Source organism: Mus musculus, chromosome 6, assembly GCF_000001635.26.
Source record: "Mus musculus strain C57BL/6J chromosome 6, GRCm38.p6 C57BL/6J".
NCBI classification, from domain to species: domain Eukaryota; kingdom Metazoa; phylum Chordata; class Mammalia; order Rodentia; family Muridae; genus Mus; species Mus musculus.
In genome coordinates, this window is record NC_000072.6 from 130,387,344 (window position 1) to 130,410,121 (window position 22,778).

General features: G+C 38.0%; 1 pseudogene; it reads right to left on the reverse strand.

The window, feature by feature from the left end:
* Positions 1 to 10,868: 10,868 nt before the first annotated feature.
* Positions 10,869 to 21,974, reverse strand: Gm6584 (annotated as a pseudogene).
* Positions 21,975 to 22,778: the final 804 nt, after the last annotated feature.

The following is a 22,778-nucleotide window of genomic DNA, read 5'->3' on the forward strand; positions in this document are numbered from 1 at the left end:
CAACAAACAGACACTAACAACTACAAACTAGTTATTATGTGTGCAGTCAAAGTCCTGGGATATAGAAATATCCTAGTGACAATGTGGTATGTGCCTTATTTATAGGGTTCTCTATATTGCTCTGTGTGTCATTCAGGAAAAACATGACTCCCCAGGGCGTTGGAGCAAAGGTTGTCCATTCTCCTGACCCAAGCTTCTCTGTGTCCCAGGAGGGAAGATGACTTCTGCTCTGTTAAGCCAGATTTCAGAACAACATTTCTTGCCTTAACAGCTCATCTCTCTGTTCACACAGCAGACTGAGACCTATGGTTAAAACTTTTAGCTGATAACTAGTCACAAAGCATTGCATGAAACACACAAAGAAGACAACATTTCATTTTTAACTTTCCTTTGCACTGCTCACTGATGCAGGGACTTAGTCCATTCTCTTTTCACAGGTACATGGCTATCTTTTACCACAGTCATCATCATGAAGACTTGCCATACTGAAATATGTACAGTCTCCCTTGCCTGTAGTGATTTTATTACCACCAAATCACTATAAAACAAACAATCAAATACACAGTTATTAAATTTTGAAGCTTATATTGTTGAAGGTAATGAGTTAATGAAACATTGTATTGAATTAGAATATAGAATTACTTATATGTACATCTATGTACACACATGCACATACATCCACACAAAAATAATAAACATTAAAAACCAAATAAAAAATAAAAAATAATTTGAAATGATAGAAATTCTTTTTGATAATACTAATTTTGTCCAGCAAGGAAAATTATATTTCAGCGTTACTGAAATAATAAGTGATAAGTGTATATTGAAGTTATTTTTCTGAGACACTTTGTGAAATGATTACAGCTTAAAAAGAAGAAATGAATGTATTTGGCACCTGAGTAGGAGGTCTCATATGCATGGTTTTTAAAGAGAAAAATGATGTGTTTAGGATAAGTAAAAAGACAGCTTGTGAGTACTATTTTGGCTGTTTTTAATTATTTTTTTAATTTTTAATTAATTAATTTTTTGGAAGGAAAACCAGGAGAATTTACAGAGATGTAAGAGTTTTAAAATTAATTTACCACACACCAGTTTTTTTTCAATTTTTTTATTAGATATTTTCTTCATTTACATTACAAATGATATCCCACAAGTTCCATATACTCCACCCCCTCTGCTGTGCTACCCTACCCAACCACTTCCACTTCTTGGCCTTGGCATTCCCTGTACTGGGGCATATAAAGTTTTCAAGATCAAGGGACCTCTCTTCCCAATGATGGCTGACTAGGCCATCTTCTGCTACATACACAGCTAGAGACATTAACTCTGGGGGTACTGGTTAGTTCATATTGTTGTTCTATCTATAGGGTTGCAGACTGCTTCAGCTCCTTGGGTACTTTCTCTAGCTATACCATTGGGGGCCGTGTTCCATCCAATAGATGTCAATGAGCATAGACTTCTGTATTTGCCAGGCACTGGCACAGCCTCACAAGAGATACCTATATCAGAGTCCTTTCAGCAAATCTTGCTGGCATATGCAATAGTGTCTGCATTTGTTGACTGATTATTGGATGCGATAGTCTCTGGACGGTTCATTCTTTTGTCTCAGGTCTAAACTTGTCTCTGTAACTCTTTCCATGGGTATTTTGTTCACTATCCTAAGGAGGAATGAAGTACCCACACTTTGGTCTTCCTTCTTCTTGAGTTTCATGTGTTTTGCAAATTGTATATTGGGTATGGTAAGTTTCTTAATATCCTCTTTTCAGTAAGTACATACATATCAAGTGACTTCTCTTAGGACTGGCTTACCTCACTCAGGATTATATCCTCCAGATCCATCCATTTTTCATAGCTGAGTAATACTCCATTGTGTAAATGTACCACATTTTCTGTATCCATTCCTCTGTTGAGCGACATCTGGGATCTTTCCAGCTTCTGGCTACTATAAATAAAACTGCAATGAACATAGTGGAGCATGTGTCCTTATTACCAGTTGGAACATCTTCTGGGTATATGCCCAGGAGAGGTATTGCTGGAAGTTCTAATAGTACTATGTCCAATTTTCTGAGGAACTACCAGACTGATTTTCAGAGTGGTTGTACAAGTTTGCAATCCCATCAGCAATGGAGTAGTGTTCCTCTTTCTCCACATCCTCGCCAGCATCTGCTGTCACCTGAATTTTTGATCTTAGCCATTCTGACTGGTCTAAGGTAGAATATCAGGATTTTTTTATTTGAATTTTTCTGATGATTAAGGATGTTGAACCTTTCTTCAGGTGCTTCTCAGCCCTTCTGTATTCTTCAGTTGAGAATTATTTATTTATCTCTGTATCCCATTTTTTAATGGGGTTATTTGAATTTCTGGAGTCCAGCTTTTTGAGTTAATTATATATATTAGATATTAGTCACCTATCAGATTTAGGACTGGTAAAACCCCTTTCCCAATCTGTTGGTGGCTTTTTTTTTCTTACTGACAGTGTCTTCTGCCTTACAGAAGGTTTGCAATTTTATAAGGTCCCATTTGTCGATTCTTGATCTTAAAGCACAAGCCACTGCTGTTCTGTTCAGAAAAATTTCCCCCTGTGCCCATATCTTCGAGGCTTTCCCCCACTTCCTCCTCTATTAATTTCAGTGTCTTTGGTTTTATGTGGAGGTATTTGATCCGATTAGACTTGAGCTTTGTACAAGGAGATAAGAATGGTTCAATTCTCATTCTTCAACATGATAACGGCCAGCTGTGCCAGCACCACTTGTTGAAAATGCTGTTTTTTTTCCACTGAATTATTTTAGCTCCCTTTTAAAAGATCAAGTGACCATAGGTGTTTGGGTTCATTTCTGGGTCTTCAATTCTATTCCATTGATCTACCTATCTGTTGCTGTACCAGTACTATGCAGTTTTTATCACAATTGCTCTGTAGTATAGCTTGAGATCAGGCATGGTGATTCCACAAGAGGTTCTTTTATTGTTGAGAATAGGTTTTGCTATCCTAGGTTTTTTTTTTGTTGTTGTTGTTGTTATTCCAGATAAATTTGCATATTGCCTCTTCTAACTCAGTGAAGAATTGAGTTGGAATTTTGATGGGGATTGCATTGAATAGGTAGATTGCTTCCAGCAGGATAGCCATTTTTACTATATTAACCCTGTCAATCTATGAGCATGGGAGGTCGTTCCATCTTCTGAGATCTTTGATTTCTTTCTTCAGAGACTTGAAGTTCTTATCATACAGATCTTTCACTTCCTCAGTCACACCAAGGTATTTTATATTTTTCGTGACAAATGTGAAGGGTGTTGTTTCCCTAATTTCTTTCTCATTCTGTTTTTTCCTTTGTGTAGAGAAAGGCCATTGATTTGTTTGAGTTAATTTTGTATCCACCTACTTCACTGAAGCTGTTTATCGGGTTTAGGAGTTTTCTGGTGGATTTTTTAAGTTCACTTATATATACTATCATATCATCTGCAAATAGTTATATTTTGACTTCTTCTTTTCCAATTTGTATCCCCTTGATCTCCTTTTGTTTTCGAATTACTCTGGCTAGGACTTCAAGTACTATATTGAATAGATAGGGAGAAACTGGGCAGCCTTGTCTAGTACCTGATTTTAATGGGATTGCTTCAAGTTTCTCTCCATTTAGTTTGATGTTGGCTACTGGTTTGCTGTATATTGCTTTCATTATGTTTAGGTACTGGCCTTGAATTCCTGATCTTTCCATGACTTTTATCATGAAGGGGTGTTGGATTTTGTCAAATGTTTCTCTGCACCTAGTGAGATGATCATGTGATTTTTATTCATATAGTGGAGCACGTTGATGAATTTCCATATATTAAACCATCCCTGCATCCCTGGGAAGAAGCCTACTTGGTCATGATAGGTGACTGTTTTGGTGTGTTCTTGTATTCGGTGTGTGAGGATTTAATTGAGTATTCTTTCATCAATATTCACAAGGTAAATTGGTTTGAAGTTGCCTGTCTTTGTTGGGTCTTTGTGTCTTTTAGGCATCAGAGTAATTGTGGCTTCATAAAATGAATTGTGAGAGTACCTTCTGTTTGTATTTTGTGGAATAGTTTGAGGAGAATTGGAATTAGTTTTTCTTTGAAGGTCTGATAGAACTCTGCACTAAACCCAACTGGTCCTTGGCTTTTTTTGTTTGGGAGACTACTAACGAATGGTTCTATTTCTTTAAGGGATATGGGACTGTTTAGATCATTAATCTGATTCTGATTTAAATTTAGTACCTGATATCTGTCTAGGAAATTGTCCATTTCATCCAGGTTTTCCAGTTTTGTTGAGTATAGCCTTTGTAGTAGGATCTGATTATGTTTTGGATTTCCTCAGGTTCTATTGATATGTTAATTTTGTTAATTAAGATACCATCCTTTTGCCCTCTAGTTAATCTGGCTAAGGATTTATCTAGGTTGTTGATTTTCTCAAAGAATCAGCTCCTGGTTTGATTGATTCTTTGAATAGTTCTTTTTGTTCCACTTGGTTGATTTTAGCCCTAAGTTTGATTATTTCCTGCTGTCTAATTCTCTTGGGTAAATTTGCTTCTTTTCCTTTTAGCACTTCTAGATCTGTTGTCATGCTACTAATGTATCTCTAGTTTTTGTTTGTTTGTTTGTTTGAGGCACTCAGACTTATGAGTTTTCCTCTTAGGACTGCTTTCATTGTGTCCCATAAGTTTGGGTATGTTGTGGCTTCATTTTCATTAGACTCTAAAAGTTTTTAATTTCTTTCCTTATTTCTTCCTTGATTGAGGTATCACTGATTAGAGTGTTGTTTAGTTTCCACGTGAATGTTGGCTTTCTATTATTTATGTTGTTATTGAAGATCAGCCTTAGTAAGAGTTGATCTGATAGGATGCATAGGATAATTTCAATATTTTTGTATCTGTTGAGGCCTGTTTTGTGACCAATTATATGGTCAATTTTGGAGAAGGTACCATGAGGTGCAGAGAAGAAAGTATATCTTTTTGTTTTAGGATGAAATATTCTGTAGATATCTGTTAAATCCATTTGTTTCATAACTTCTGTTAGTTTTACTGTGTCTCTGTTTAGTTTCTGTTTCCAGGATTTGTCCATTGGTGAGAGTGAGGTGTTGAACTCTCCCACTCTTATTGTGTGAATTGTAATGTGTGTTTTGAGCTTTATTAAAGTTTCTTTAATGAATGTGGCTGTCCTTGCATTTGGAGAATAGATATTCAGAATTGAGAGTTCAGCTTGGTAGATTTTACCTTTTTAGGTTTGTTGAAGGATTACTTTCTTGCTTTTTCTAGGGCATAGTTTCTGCCCTTATGTTGGTGTTTTCCCTTTATTATCCCTTGGAGGGATGGATTCATGGAAAGATATTTTGTGAATTTGGTTTTGTCATGGAATACTTTGGTTTCTTCATCTATGGTAATTGAGAGTTTGGCCGGGTATAGTACCCTGGGCTGGCATTTGTGTTCCCTTAGTGTCTGTATAACATTTGTCCAGGTTCTTCTGGCTTTCATAGTCTCTGTTGAAAAGTCTGGTGTAATTCTGATCGGCCTGCCTTTATATGTTACTTGACCTTTCTCCCTTACTGCTTTTATTATTCTATCTTTATTTAGTGCATTTGTTGTTCTGATTATTATGTGTCAGGAGGAATTTCTTTTCTGGTCCAGTCTATTTGGAGTTCTGTAGGCTTCTTGTATGATCATAGGCATCTCTTTCTTTAGAGGAATTTCTTTTCTGGTCCAGTCTATTTGGAGTTCTGTAGGCTTCTTGTATGATCATGGGCATCTCTTTCTTTAGGTTTGGGAAGTTTTCTTCTATTATTTTGTTGAAGATATTTGCTGGCCCTTTAAGTTGAAAATCTTCATTCTCATCAACTCCTATTATCAGTAGGTTTGGTCTTCTCATTGTGTCCTGTATTTCCTGGATGTTTTGAGTTAGGATCCTTTTGCATTTTGTATTATCTTTGATTGTTGTGCCGATGTTCTCTATGGAATCTTCTGCATCTGAGATTCTCTCTTCCAACTCTTGTATTCTGTGGCTGATGCTCACATCTATGTTTTCTGATTTCTTTCCTAGGCTTTCTATCTCCAGAGCTGTTTCCCTTTGGGTTTTCTTTATTGTTTCTACTTCCATTTTTAGATCTTGAATGGTTTTGTTCAATACCATCATCTGTTTGGTTGTGTTTTCCTGTAATCATTTAAGGGAGTTTTGTGCTTCCTCTTTAAGGCTTTGTACCTGTTTAGCCCTCTTCTCCTGTATTTATTTAAGTGAGTTATTAATGCACTTTTTAAAGTCCTCTACCAGCATTATGAGATACGATTGTAAATCCAAATCTTGTTTTTTGGGTGTGTTGTGGTATCCAGGACTGGCTGAGCTGGAAGTGCTAGGTTCTGGTGATGATGAGTGGTCTTGGTTTCTGTTAGTAAGAGTCTTCTGTTTGCCTTTCACCATCTGGTAATGTCTGGTGTTAGTTGTTATAGCTATCTCTGGTTGGAGCTTGTTCCTCCTGTGATTCTGTTAGCCTTTGTCAGCACTCCTGGGAGTCCAACTCTCTCCTGACTCTCAGTGGTCAGAGTACTCTCTGCAGGCAAGCTCTCCTCTTGCAGGTAATGTGCACAGAGGTCTGGCACATAGATCTGCTTCCTGGCTGACGATGACGGCCTGAAACGGGGCCTGTCTCAAAAGCTGTGTTGCCTCTTCAGTCTGCGTGCTCACCTGTGCAGATTGGTCTCTGAGGGACCCAGAATACAAGATTGGCTCTTTTTATTTTGAATTCTGCACCTCATAGCTACAGGTCTTCATTAAAACAAAGTGATTGACTGACTTCCGTTCATTCAACAAAACTGCAGTCTCTGCTGTTTAGTGTATTAGGTGCTACAACTATCTTCTGGTAAAAATCAATTTTAAAAGTTGAGTAGAAAATAAAACAAAAAAAAGGTGATACATGCCTATGAACTCAGTGATAAACACAGGTGATAAAGTTTTGGTAGTCTGAATGACTAGTATTAAAAACCATGTTAGAATTGGATTTTGAACAAGATCTTGATCAAATATTAACTAATAATTAAAATTTCATTCAATACATTTGTGAAAGGAAATGATGCTGATTCCTATATAGACTAGGGTTTAGTAAAGATGAGACTCCCAAAGGATTAGAAGATTGTTGTAGACAGTCTTTCTTCTAATAGGCAGGGCAAGATGAATAGTGAATCTATGGGAAATATTCATTCAAATCCTAAATAACTAGTGTGGACAGATGCAGTGGAGGACATCTGTAGCCTCAGCATTTGGAAGGCAGTGGCAGGAGGATCAGGAGTTTAAAGTTGGCTTGGGCAAGTGAGATTGAATCTGGGTGGTGTAATGAGAAGATGTATCAAAGAATGTAAAGTGGGGTGAAACTTACAGAACTCAGAGGGCAAAGGAAAAATCTTCAACAGAGGACAACCTTTATTGAACCATACATTAAGTTAGGGGAAACAGAGTATTTAGATTTAGCATAGGACAGAAAAGGAAGATAAATGGCCAAGTGGCCCATGAATTATAGATAGAATAGGTAAAATGAAGTAGAAATGAGTATACACATTAGCCAGCGATGAAATATGATGAGCACAGTCAATAGAATATTGTGATGAACATGGACAAAGATGAAAATGATCTGGCAGACGAAAACTATTCACAGATGCACAGTAAGCACATCATCTGAATCATGACCCTGATATAGCTGTCTCATATGAGGCTATGCCAGTGTCTGGCAAGTACAGAAGTGGATGCTCACAATCATCTATAAGATGGAACACAGGGCCCCCAATGGAGAAGCTAGAGAAAGCACCCAAGGAGCTGAAGGGGTCTGCAATCCTATAGGTGGAACAACAATATGAACTAACCAGTACCCCCAGAGCTTGTGTCTCTAGATGCATATGTAGCAGAAGATGGCCTAGTCGTCCATCATTGGGAAGAGAGGTCCCTAGGTCATGCAAACTTTATATGCCCCAGTACAGTGGAATTCCAGGGCTAGGAAGCAGGAGTGGGTGGGTTGGGAAGCAGCCTTCAGTCCCACCATGTTCATTTTCTATAGTGACTTCCTAATAGTAGCATATTTAAATCAAAATTGATGTCAGTTCAATAAGTTAGTCAAAAGAAAAAAATTAGGTGTCCTGAGATATTGGAATCATGACATGATTTATGACTGGGTTTCATAGATGAAGTCTCAATATATATCCAAAACTGGCCTTGAAATCAAAATCTTCTTGAATAAGGCAGGACATTTTTGATTTAGCATTTTCTTTGACTGATGTATCAATTTCATCTACTACATCTTCTATGCCTGAGCTAAACACTAGAAATCTCAACAGAGAAATCTCAAATACCAAAGAAGCACATTAACAAATATTTGAATTTGTATGCCATCAGGAAAATGAAGGTCAGAACAACTCTTATATCCCACCTTACACCAATAACAATGGTTTAGATTAAAATCTGAAGTGATAGCACATGCTGGCTAGTGTGTGGAGGAATAGAAAATTTCTCTATTGCTGGTACAACAAGCTCTCATGCTTGTACAACCACTTTGGAAATCTTTTTTTTTTTAATTTCACAGAAAACTAACAGTAGTCCTACCTCAAGAACCAGCTATAGGGCTGGGCAGTGGTGGAAGATGCCTGTAATCCCAGCATTTGGGAGGCAGAGGCAGGTGGATTTCTGAGTTTGAGGCCAGCCTAGTCTACAATGTGAGTTCCAGGACAGCCAGGATTACACAGAGAAACCCTGTCTTGAAAAACCAAAACCAAACCAAACCAACCAAACAAACAAACAAAAAAACCCAGCTATACCACTCCTGGGTATATAACCAAAAGATTCTCCACCATCCCACTAAGACACTTGAATATTCATAGCAGTTTTCTTCATAATATCCAAAAAGTGGAAACAACATAGATGCCCCACAACTGAAGAATGGATAAAGAATGTGGTACATCTACGCAATGGAATACTATTCAGCTGTGAAAAACAAAGGCATCATGAATTTTGCAGGTGATTGGACGGAACTGGAGAGTATCATCCTGTGTGAGGTAACCAAATCCCAAAAGGATATGCATGGTGCGTATTCATTTATAAGTGAACATTTGCTATAACATACAGGATGCCCATGCTACACTCCGCACACCCATGTGACTAGCCAGTATGAAGGACATAAGCAAGGATGCCTGAGTTTCACTTGGAAACAGTAATGAAATAGTCATAGAATGCTGACGGAGGGAGTATATTTGGTGGGAGAGGGAATCATCAGGGGTTGTGGGGTTTCAGGTTCAGATGTGAGGATGGGTGGAGAGATAACTTGATGGCCATGAGAATTAATAGAAATCTGTAACAGATGTTCGTGGGTGAGGTGGTAGGAGACATCTCCAGGAAGAGATGGAAACCAGGGATAGGGGAAGCACATAAGAATCAATGGGGGTATCCTTAGCTGTGAACTATTTAGCCTGGGGAGGTTGCCTCCTATGGCCAGGAAAGAATCCCTGTGGAGTGAAAGTCACAAAAACACATCCACAAAACTTTTAAACCAAATTTTTTCCTGTGTACAAAAAATGCAGAGATTGTGAATGAAACAAAGACTGATGAAACAGTCAACCAATAACCAGCTTAATTTGAGAACCATCCCATGGAAAAACATCAATCCCTGACCCTATTTTATGTAGACAGATGATGGGGATAGAAACTCCACAGAAAGACCAACAGAATTTACTATCCTAGACCTGTTCGACCCCTAGATTCAGAACCAGCAAACAAAGAATATTCATGGGGCTGGACCTATGCTTCCCTGTACATGTGCAGTGTGATCTTTAGTGGCTCCAGAACAACTGTAGTTGGCACTATCCCAAAATCTGTATCTTTACATGGGTTATGTTCTTCTAATTGGGCTGCCTTGTCTGGCCACCATTGGATAGGATGCAGCTAGCATCGCAGACACCTGATGTGCCAGGGTAAGGGAATACCTTGGGTACCACCACCCTATCAGAGAAGAAAGAGTGATGGGATATGGATTATAGGAGGGAGTGCCCAGGAGGGGATGAGTGAGAAATGAATAAATAAAATATTAATACTACTATTACTATTAGTACTCCTAATAGCAATAATAACAATATTTAAAAATCAAATTGGTTATGAATACTATATTAAGTGGAAAATTAAAGTATTATTTGACATTAAAATTTTTATGTTGTTGTTTAAACATGTGTTAAATTATTGTACAAATATGGTTTCATGTTATAACTACAAAGGTGTCACAGTGATCCTGAAATCTTTCTCTAGAAACATAAACTTTTCATTTTTGAAGAAATTTAATTAGTAATAATTTTAATAGGAATGTCAGAATGTTGAAAACCTTTTCTTTTAAATAATGATTTTTAAAGAGGGATATGATTTTTTTCAAAATATAAGAATACTGTTCAGTATTCTATGATATGGAGAGGATCAGTGAAAATCAACATGGGACTAACTGGTCAAACCATTTAATTCTACATTTGTCATATCACCTCATTGTGGAGAAAGTACCGGAGCTCAGCTACTTTCTTGGTTGTCATCCTATTACTTATCTTAGGCAGCCTAACTTTTGGACTCCAAAGAGCAATTTCTAGACAGAGGGAGTTTACTTGGTAGTATATGGAGATAAATAAACTGCCAGCCACATGATGTGCTGTACCAAAGGGTTAAATTTCATCAGGGAAATATATGCTTTCTGAGGGACTCTCTTGTAGACTTCGGAGAAAGGGAGGGGACTGAAAGATACAAGTGTCTCTGTAGTAATGAGTTTCCTCTTAACAGATATATGTCCCACAGTTTTGTCCACATTACATGACAACCATATACAAATGAAAAAATAAACTGGATTCAAGATCTCATTATTCAAGGTTAGGAACAGAGTCTAAGAGAAAAAAGGAGCAAGTGAGTGTGTAGGACACCAGTTCATCCTCATCATCTATCTTCAGAAGGGATAAGCTGGAATTCTGGCAGGTCTGTTTACATGCACTTCATGTTTTTCTGTTCATGATGAAATAATGACATTTTATACCATAACAGAACCAGTGTTGTAGGCAGCCAACGCCTAAAAGATGGCGCTGAACACCATGGCCATAAACAACCTTACTGTGCCTGTGCTAGTCACCACTTAGCGCCAGCCCCTCCCTAGTGGGTACATGCTAATGAAGTGTCAACAGGTCGACCAATCCCATGGGGACACATAGCCCTCCCCAGTGCTGGGGTGTATATAAGCAGTCTTCCCTGGGTCCCCAGGGTCCCAGTAGCTGCATCAAGGGCATTCCTACAATAAAGGCTGTTGAGAAGAATCTGACCATGTTGCGTCTTTCTTGCTGGCCTAGGTGGGCACAACACATTTGGTGGCCCGTGGATTCAGAACTCTTCAGCTGAGGAACGGCGGTACCGGTAGGTCTCCCAAATTGATTCCGGGTTTAAGGGGAATATGTTTTTCTCGCCCATAGACCCAGTGTGGGTAGCTCTTGCCATTGTTGTTTTGTTTTGTTTTTTTAAAAACCGGCATGAAACCCCTTTGACACATGGTACGAGCTTGTTTAGAAGATAAGCAGGATGTCAAAGTGGTAAAGGCAGGTCAGAAAATTCTTACAGAACAACAAGAAAGTATGTCAGAGGAAGATAAGGAACGAATGAGCAGAAAAAAGAAAAAGGGCTAAAGGGGAGAGAAAGAAAAAGGAAAAAAAAGGGAGGAAAATAAAAGTAATCAGTGATAAAGAAAAGGAAATAGTGAAGATATATCCCTCTCTAAAGGATTTAAATTTATCAAGCTCTGCTTCCAGTGACTCAGAGCTTAGTAAAGATGATGAAGCTGACCTAGAAGAAGAGGCAGCTGAATATGAGAGGGATAGGTATGATCCGGATTGGCCATATAGAGCCAACCAGATGAAAAAGGGAGTATCGGTCAACAAAAGGACAAAACCGAAGTGCCAACAGCTCCACCTTACAACCCTGATTCCACAGGAAAAAAGGAGTCCTCTAGGGCTGTTAGACCAGGTACCTCCTCTCTGCCCAGAGGTGTTGAAAGGAATAGGATTAAACTTTCCAGTTTTTGTTGATGGACAAGGGCAGTGGTATCACTAGCCAGTGGGTTTTAAAACTATCAAGAAACTGACTGAGTCAGTCCATACCTACGGGGTGAGTGCAGCCTTTGTAGTTGCACAGGTCGAGGTGCTTGCTTGATATTGCCTCACCCCTGGGGACTGGAACAATATAGCTCGGGCATGCCTATCATCCGGACAGTATTTAGATTGGAGTTCTTTGTCATATGAACATGCAAACAGCCAGGCAGCGGCTAATTTAGCCTCAGGACAAGACCCTCAGAGGCATTGGGATGTAGACATGCTCCTAGGCTTAGGGTGTTTTGCCTTAGATCAAACAAATTATCCTGAAGCAGTCTATGCCCAAATAAATGAAAATCTTTCAGGGTCCCACAGAACCATTTTCAGATTTTGTAGCATGCCTCTTTGAAGCAGCCACTAGAATTTTTGGAGACCCTGATACAGCTATGCCTTTAGTCAAACCGCTAGTATATGAGCAATGCACTAAGGAATGCAGAGCAGCCATTACACCCTATAAACATAAAGGTTTAGAAGGATGGATGAAGGTTTGCAGAGAACTAGGGGGCCCACTAACTAATGCAGGCCTACTGGCAGCCGTAGTGCAGTTGGACAAGTTTAGCAATGATGCTTGTTATAAGTGTGGCCAAAAAGGGCATTTTAGAAGACAATGTCCTCAAAATGAAAAGAGAACTACATTAGACAAATCTAGGCAGCAGGGAATATGCCATAAATGTAGATAAGGAAAACATTGGGCAAATGAGTGCAGATCAACAAAAGATATAGATGACCGACCATTACAAACAGGATATGGTGGCGCCAGGTCAAAAAACGGACAATGAGGCCCACATCCCCAGGGCCCTCAAATATATGGGGCCCTTCAGACAGAACAGAAGAAACCTTGGCTATCTCTTCGACATCTGAGAGACCAAGGAGAGCCACTACGGGCTCCGCAGGACTGGACCTCACCTCCACCACCAGACTCGTACTAACCCCACAGATGGGGGTACAGCCCATAGAGACAGATTTTAAAGGCCCCCTTCCAAAAGACACTGTGGGGCTGCTGCTTGGACATTCATCGTCTGCCTTAAAAGGATTACAAATTACCCCTGGAGTGATTGATCCAGATTATACAGGGGTTGTGAGGATCTTAGTGGCCTCCCCCAGTGGCATCTCAGCCATCTCTCCAGGAGATAGGATTGTGAAATTGTTGCTATTACCCAGTTTACATAAATATTTTCCAGCAACCAATAAAGTAAGAGGATAGAGCGGACTGGGTTCTACAGGTTCTCGGTTCGCTTTCTTATCTATGGAATTGGGAAACCATCTCATGTTAACTTTAGAAGTTGAAGGATGATCCTTTTTTAGGATTATTAGACACTGGTGCAGATTGCAGTTTCATCTCCACTAATGATTGGCCTCCGAAGTGGCCTTCACAAACATCATCTCAAAGCCTCCATGGTCTAGGTTATAAGACTGCTCCCCTTATTAGTACTAAAAAATTCACATGGAAAAATGAGGAAGGTAAGTCGGGAAATTTCCTCCCCTACATTGTGGACATACCTGTGACCCTATGGGGCAGGGGTGTCTTAACCAAGATGGATCTTAGATTAACTAATGAGTATTCCCCACAAGCCTGAGAAATTATGTTTAGTATGGGCTACACTCCAGGAAAAGGGTTAGGAAAGTCATTACAAGGCATAACTATGCCAGTACCAAATAAGTTAAAACACGATAAAAAGGGAATGTGTTTTTCCTAGGGGTCGTTGAGGGCAGTATACCCATTACTTGGAAAACAGAGGAACCTGTATGGGTTCCTCAATTGCCTCTGTCCTCTGAAAAATTGGCAGCAGCCAGGAAATTAGTAAGGGAACAATTGGAATTAGGACCTATTATACCCTCCCAATCACCATGGAATACTTCTATATTTGTAATCAAGAAAAAAATCAGGTAAATGGAGACTTTTACATGATCTTAGAGCTATTGATAATCAAATGCAAATTATGGGCCCAATACAAAGAGGCCTACCCCTGCTCTATAGCCTGCCTGCTGATTGGCCTATAATAATAATTGATATTAAGGATTGTTTTTTTCTCTATACCCCTTGCATCCTGTGATAGCAAACGTTTTGCTTTTACTCTTCTTCTGCACTAATAATTCCAACATGAGGTTGACATTGGCCAAATCAAAGTTATCTTGATCAGTTCCTAGTAGATATTGAAATATTTGCCACCTATGCCCATTGGTGCTACTCACTGAGTGATCTAATTTGAACCTCTTTTCCTCAAATCTTTGCTTCTGTTTGAGAATGAGTTCATTCACCAAGAAATTAGGATAAAGATGGTCAATATTGTCCACAACATAATTACACTTGGGACAACTATTATTGTCCTCCAAACTCTGATGAATACACTTGTAACAAAAGCTGTGGCCACATTTTGTCATGTAGGCATCCTCAATCATATCAAAGCAGATGGGACTCTCTCTTATTTCTCCTTGCAACCATTAGGAATTCCATAAGAATAGACTTACTTCAAGAACAGGTTGAAAAATTGTATAAAGTTGTCCAAATATCTCTTAAAGGTTTGTGTATTACCCCTCTACAAGCTAATTTCTCTCAGTCTCTTGAACAGAGTCACCTTTTATCTGAGTATCTTAAAGAAAATTGGTCGACTAAAGCTGAGCAGTTGTCCAGAAAGCTGCTCCCCCAGATTGCCAAACTCAACGGCTCTTGACTAGACCCCATCACCTTGGGGGACTTCACCTCCTGGATCACCAATGCCTTCTCATTTTTTAAGGAATGGGAAGGAATGTTGGTCTGGGGGGCAGTGGTCCTCCTGGGTTGTGTCTTTTGTATCTGGCTATTGTGTCGACTCAAACGAGAGCACGCTCAGCATAAGGCAGTGGTGTACCAAGCATTGATGGTGATTGAAGATGGCACAACTCCCAAAGTTTGGCTGGCCTCTTTAAAAAATTAAGAGTTCACCCTAGGTCGTCTGGCAGTTGTAGTCACACAGATCCACAGGATCCAGTGACAGGCAACTTTCCTTATGCACAGACCAACCTAAGACATGGGGCATGGAGGCTATAGGGTAACCCTATGACGGGTAAGGCTGTGACATGAAAGTATCGACCTAAGACAGGAGCCGTGGCCTATGGACAGACTTGCCCAGACCTAGTCCAGCATCATATTATTAAACAAAAAAGGGGGAGATGTAGGCAGCCAACGCCTAAAAGATAGTGCTGGTTTCTGGTGCACCGTGGCCATAAACAACCTTACTGCGCCTGCGCTAGTCACCACTTGGCACCAACCCCTCCCAAGTGGGTGCATGCTAATGAAGTGTCGACAGGCCGACCAATCCCAGGGGGACACATAGCCCTCCCCAGTCCTGGGGTGTATATAAGCAGTCCTCCCTGGGTTCCCGGGGTGCCCGTAGCAGCATCGAGGCATTCCTGCAATAAAGGCTATTGAGAAGAATCTGACCATGTTGCGTCTTGCTTGCTGGCCGAGGTGGGTGCAATACACAGTGTATTTCAACTTTGCTGCCTACAACAGAGAAGGTAAATGGTTAAATTTATTTTCAGCTATTCTATTACCAGAATAATGTATTTATTAAGCCTGTGTAAAAGACAAAAACAAAAGTTTCACAGATCTCAGAAATTGAGATTCTATAATGCCCAGAGCCCCCTGCATACTCATAATCTATGCAACATTGTTTGTAACAGTCAAGATAAAAAACAAAACAAAAACCAAAATATTTCATGTGCCAATCACTGATGAATCAGGAGAGAAAATGTAACACATACACACAAAAGAATACTTAAAGGGAAATGAATCAGCCCAGCATGATGACTTATGCCTTTAACCTGAGCACTCCAAATAAGGAGACAGGACAGTAGTGTCACCACCAGTGTAAGGATATCCTAGGCTAAGTGGTGAATTCCAGTCTAGCCTTGGGTATACAGTGAGTTCCAAGTCACCCTGGACTAGAGAATGACATCATGTGTCACAGTAAAACCCAAAGAGCGATGCTGACCTTTGTGATGGACTTGGATGAACTTGAGGATGGTGTGCAAAGTGAAAAACACCAGGTTTAGGAACATCTTTGTGATTCCAGGCAGATCAGATTTCTAAAACAGCCCAACTCTATGAAGCAGAAACTTGTAAGATACCAGGAGCTAGACAAGAGACAATGAGTACTTGCTACTCAAGGCAGCTAAACTGATGGAAGAATTCTAGATCTGAAGTAATGCATTATAGGTACACTGGTCCACGTACTTTTGTGCACTTACCAATGTTTCATTATCTGTATTACATGTTCTTCTTACCTTATGAGAAATAAGAGTTATATAAAGGAGGTTTTGTTGTTCATAGCCTGTGCTCCTGATTATGTTGATGCCTTCAATTGTATGCCCACCTTCAAAGATTTTTCAAGTTGAATATATTAAACTGTGTGCAGTTTTTGTAGCAAGATCAGCTCAATATGAATATTGTGTTTAGTGAGGGGCTGGTAATAGTCATGCTCTATTAACAAACTTTATCTCCAAACTTCATTTTTCTGGGAAGAGGTATATTTGTGTAGCTCATGGTGGCCTGGAATTTGCTGCAATGTACAGATTGTCCTGAAAGTTATAATCCTTCTCCCTCAGCCTCATAATCATAGGCATTACATCATTATGATTCCCTTTTCAGATAGTGAAGTTATTTTAAAGTAATGACAAAAGCATTTTTCATTTGTCTGGAATAGTTCAAAGATGTTTTTGGAACTTTTTTCCTATCACAAAATATATTATGTAAAAAATGTAAATATATTAATCCTGACATAATGACAATCATCACATTTTACTATCACAGAGGGGTAAGATTATATACATGATCTCTTTGTTATCTCCAAATTTGAAAAAAAAATAGTTAATGATGAATAATAAACTGTGTCAGTTAAAGATGACCAGTCAGGATGAAGGGTAAAAAAGGTTTCTGGAATACTTGGTCTTTTCATCTTTCTACCTTCATTCATCTGTCACTGACAATGCATGCACACCATGGTGTAGTTCCCATGTCTGCTCCAGGAAGGGTCACTTTGGTACAAACAGGCCAATTCTCTCAAAATAAGTCAGATTGAATGCAGGCACACACACACACACACACACACACACACACACACACACACACACACACAATTATTTTTGTAACTGCATCCATGTAGATGCTCTAAGTCCATTTTAGTATAAGTAGTTGATAAATACACTCTTACTAAAAAGTTTGGTACTCTGTCAGTAACAAAGTTGGAGACTAAGATTTTCCTATAGACCAAAACAATCAAAATTCTCAGGATTGCTGATTTGTAATTCCCTCCCCAGGGAGCAGTACAAATGCCAAACAGACACTGACTTCTATAAACTATAAGATTCTCCTAATCCAAACATGAATGTCTGGGTTTCCAAGCCTCTGCATGAAACAAGAAATCCCCAACAGATTAACCCAGAGATCACTAGCATCTTTAGCTTCCTGTTGGACTTCAAAGCTTCTAGGGAAGAAACAATAGATGATAATGTAATTCTGTGTTAATGATCCTCCCCTGCTCCTTATCTGTGTGCTGAGAGGAAGCTAAAACAGTCTTGGTTTTGCCATGCCATCTGTTTTGTTCTTTATTGAGCCTAGACCACACACTATAGACTTATTTCTCAGCAGTTCTTCCTTTAAGCTGATGTCACTTTGCATGATGCTGCAGTTATGGTGGCGGTTTAGAATTTCCTGCAGTTCATTTTTTTGTTGACTACACTGAAAAACTAAATTAGTCACAGACATAATATAAAAAATGCTCATAAGGAGTGCATATTAAAATTTAAGATTAGAAAAAAGCTTCATGTTGACAGCCAAAAAAATCCCTATTTTCTTTTTTCCCTTTTTCCTAGGAGAAAGGTTCCATTTCTTTATTTTGCCTTTCCCACTGGTCTTTTCTATGCCTTAAGAAGTTCATGCTTATTCATTTTATTTATTAAATGTAATAAGTCATTTTGTTACCTTAACTGTTTTAGGAGCACATTTATTGTCACCAGTTTGTATGAGGGAACATTAAGAAACAGTTTGATTCAGTCACTTACCAAGTAAAAAAATAAAAAATAATAAAATTAATTCTGTAACTTTGGTGATATTAAAAATATAAAGAATCAACATTTAAAAAATACCTTAGCCAAATTTCAAGTTATTTATATAAACAATTAAATACTATACCTCTGTATATAAGTGACACTCCAACTCCCTACCTAGGCATAAAGACTTTTTAAAAAAATTGTTCACTTTTTCTGTTATTGGATATTTTATTTATTTACATTTCAAATGTTTTCCCCTTTCTTGGTTTCCCTTCCAGAAACCTCCAATTCTATCCTTCCTGCCCCTGCTTCTATGAGGTTGCTCCCCCACCCACCCAACAACTGCTGCCTTTCTGACCTGGCCTTCCCCTACAAATCATTGTTTTCATTGCTACTTTAACATATATAAATTAGCACTTGAATTAATTCACTATAGAAACACATACTTAGACATCAATTTTTGTGTAAGATAAGTTGACTCTAACATAAAAAATACAACTGAATAAAATTATGTTAGAATTCCAATCACTTCATTTTTTTGAAGAACAAATTTTCAAATAACAGCCTAAGCAAAATATTGAGTTAATAGTTAACACACCATGAAAATATGAACTAAAATAACATTAAGAAATGGCACAATTCTTATTGGAACACAAGGAATGCAATGTATTCACATACATAGCTATGTTTTAGCACAGGCTAGAAGTGATTTCCTCTGCAACTGTGGAGGAATCCAATAAACTGTAACCTTTAATGTCTCTGTACAGATGAAGTCTTTTTACTCAAGCATGTCCTCAATATACATTGAAGAAATAGGAAATGAATGTCATCAATTCTTTGAATAGCTGTTTATCACAAAACATTCATGTAAGATTAACAATCACCTTAGATCAAAAAGCAGATTATAATGAAATTCTCAGAACACATCTCAATACTAATTACAAGTTGTGTAGCATCGAAACAAGGGGAGATTTTGCACAAGTCAGTGATACAAACTTACTGAAATTGGATGTCAAAATTTTAGATTTCTACTTAAAATGCACCCACAATACTAATCCTATATGTGTGAATTTTCACAAAATTTAGAACTTATTTCTGCCTTGGCCTTGTGAATTTTCCAGACTCAACCTAGGAGCTGGAAGACAGGAATGTGCCCTCACCAGTTGTACAGGAACAAAAGTGCATTCTAGAGAAGGCACTGGAGGCATAGTTACAATCCAAGTACAAGATACCAAACAGGAGCATGCAGTCCACCAAGAAAGATAACTGAGGACACAGAGGAAGAAAGAGGGATGGATGTTCTTGAGAACTGGTAGGGAACCACAGCTGCTCAGGAACAGATCTGTATACATCCTCATCCTTGAAAAGGCCTATAAATCCACTATCTTTTCCTCTTTAAGTTTGATTTTGCTCTATATAGTACTGGATATTTTGGTCTATCTAATGCATTTGGAATCTGAAGCTCATGTCTCTGATTACCACTGCATTAAAGAAGAAAACTGTCTCAGCTTGGAGCACAGATGTGACAGTGTGCACTGATAATAAAAAGTTTTATTTCTGCTTTTTCATTAATAAACAAAATTATTCTTTGAAGTTTTGAGAAACTCACACTGGGTTTACTCATTCCAAGCCCTCTAACCTGTTATCCCTTCTTTCTTTAGCTGTAACTTTACTTCTATTAGGAGACTTACTCTTAGGAGGGACAACTGTCCATGCCATCTTGCATTAGATATTATGATACTTACGACAATTAAAACACTTTCTTTGAGAATGAAAGTATTGTTCCTAATGTTCAAGTTTCATTTTCTTAGGATAATTTTTCTAGAATATTTGGTGTTTATTCAGACTATAGTTTGTTTTAAAGGTTTCAGAATTCTTTTTGACTAGACTAAATAATAATAATTTAAAAAAAAAAAACCTCCTAATGGTTTCTCACTTCTTTATTTAAAGACTTTTTTTTCCACATAGACTCCCATTGTTCTACTCCACCCATCTGGTTTCCTTTGTAACTAGGTAACGACTAAAAAGTAGACAGAGGTTTTTTTTTGTTTGTTTGTTTGGTTTTTTTTTTTTCCTATTTTTAACGTTAAAACTTGATTGCTTTGCTTTTAAAGCTTAATTTTGAACAATTTTGTACATGATTAATGATTACCCTCCAACTAATATTCTTTTCTCCCCTCCCTCCCTTGTGCACAGCCAAGCCCAGATGAAATGAAACATTATAGTTTTGCAAAGAAGCTAATAAGATATTTTTAATTTTTAATGTTTAAAATGTATTTTTTAAAACATTTTATTTTAGGGAGTTAAAACACTTACCTCTGTGGCCAGCTTCTCTGGGCCCTTGAGTCTCCTCAGTACTCACTTGGTTCTGCAACCCTGAAGACTTATGAAATCTCACTGTTGAATAAGTGACCTCCTGCTCACTCGTCTTGGGAGTATGTGAAGTATGATCTCTGTTAAAATATGCCCTTGATTGATTTCTAAAGAAATACGTTAACTGTTTACCTTTAGGAAGGAACCTGTATCTGAGGGGTTTGGAAAGGTAGGGGTCTGACTCACTTAATGATCCAAACACCCTAATATGGAGTGACCCTGATTTCCATTTCAGGGGAGAAACCCTGTGCAGATTTCTATTAAAGTTCTTTATATTTCTAATGGTTATAGAATTAATTTTTAGGAAATATGAAAAGAAATAAAAAATTACAAATGAGTCATTATGATATTGACATAGTCAGTTTTATACAATATTCAGCATGTAAAAATGGTAGGAAAATTGGAACCACTGAAAATCATTGAAAAATTGTAAACAACCTATTCAAATAACAAAGAGTCAAGACTTTGGAAATAAATAAAACTGTTGTCTTAAAATTATTTACACATTTTGATAAATGCATGAATATTGAGTGATCTTTCACTCTTTTTATTTATACATGACTCTTTGAGATTTCCAGACACTACCTTCAAAGGAATATTTGAAGGTTAATACTGCAGGTGATCTAAGACAAATACATATCTTTCAGGTTGAAACCCCAATCAGCTGAGATGATCAATGTCTCCACCCAGCCATAGTCTACACCATCTGATCCATGGTTGTACTTTGTAAATGGATTCAACTGGGAGAGTTCCCACTGACTAATCCAGACCTAGAAGGGAATGCTGAATATTCTCTCTCATCTGAGGTTCTTGGATCAAAATCTTCACTTCTGTAACTTCAGCAACCATGAAAGTAAAATGGGGATATTACTGGGTAGGGTGTGGAAATATCATAGCGAAGCATAGAGGATACAATATGAAGTTTTAATCTCAAATCATCCCATGTACATAATCCTGTTACATATAATATATTCATACATGATATTGCTACAGGAGGATATATGAAAATAAATGTCACCATGCAGCATAAATGAGCTAATGCCCATGAAAGATACAATCTGATAATAGGTATGACTGTATCAGTAAATAGTATGTATTTGTAACTGACCTTACACTTACATTAATACCTGAGAGGAGAGCCAGTAGAAAATAAGAGGAAAAAGCTGGACATGGGACATGTTACATCATTCTTCTATAATTTTTTTTCTCTCTCTCTCTTCATGAAGTTTTCTGTGTTTACTTACTTTTAGTCTTATTTCTTGGTCAAAAAGAATCTTTCCAATACAAAATTCTTTTTCAAAATTGTTATTATTTATTACTGCTCTTGGGGTGACACTGGCAAGCTAAGGTGCATGTCTCCAGAAGACAACATTACAATGTGAATTCTCCACATTCATGTGGGGTTAGAGAAATTACCATTTCACACTGATCCATCTTATCTGGCTCCTATCATCACATCTTTCAGACAGATAATATATAAACATTTGACAAAGTTAAACAGCAATGAACACTATAGTTCACTATGCCTTAATTTCCTAGCACACAACACAAGTCACAGCATACTGTGAAAGAAACTATCCAGTGCAGAATAACAGTTTTCACTTGTTGCCAGAGTTAACCTCATCTAACACCACCAGCCAGGCTTCTGCATCAATCCTGCTCTCATGTCACACCATGTGAAATTCTCTAGAGAATATTTGATCATTTGATAGAAAAATAATAAGAGCAGGTATTGTTACCTGTGTCTCTACTCTGAAGCGATTCTGAAGGTGATTGATCCCTCAATTGTGGGGGACAATTTGGCTTTCATTGTCTGTATCCTGTAAGAGGTTACAAGAAGAAAGGCAGAATTAAATTTCCTCTGAATAATACTCAAACTTATGATTTTCTGCTCTTCCTCTTAAACAAACCGAAAAAAGGAAATTGCTTAAAGAAAGTTAGCTGGCTCTGAGAGAAAAGGAAAGAAATAACATGTGCCAGATGCTACAAAAGAAATGTCCACAACTGATACTGGAAGACTGAGAGGAGGAACACTCCTCCAGAGAGAGCAAAACCAGTGTCCTTAGCAGGACAACTAGAAAAATGAGGGACTGAATTTCCTCAGCTTCAGATTTGGAATAGGCTGTAGGAAATTTTCTGTTATATTACTATTTTTTAAATTATTCCTTGATTTTGAGTTATGGTAATTGCAACTAAGAATGTATTAGGAATGCCTTAAGGCACAACAATTCTTTTTTT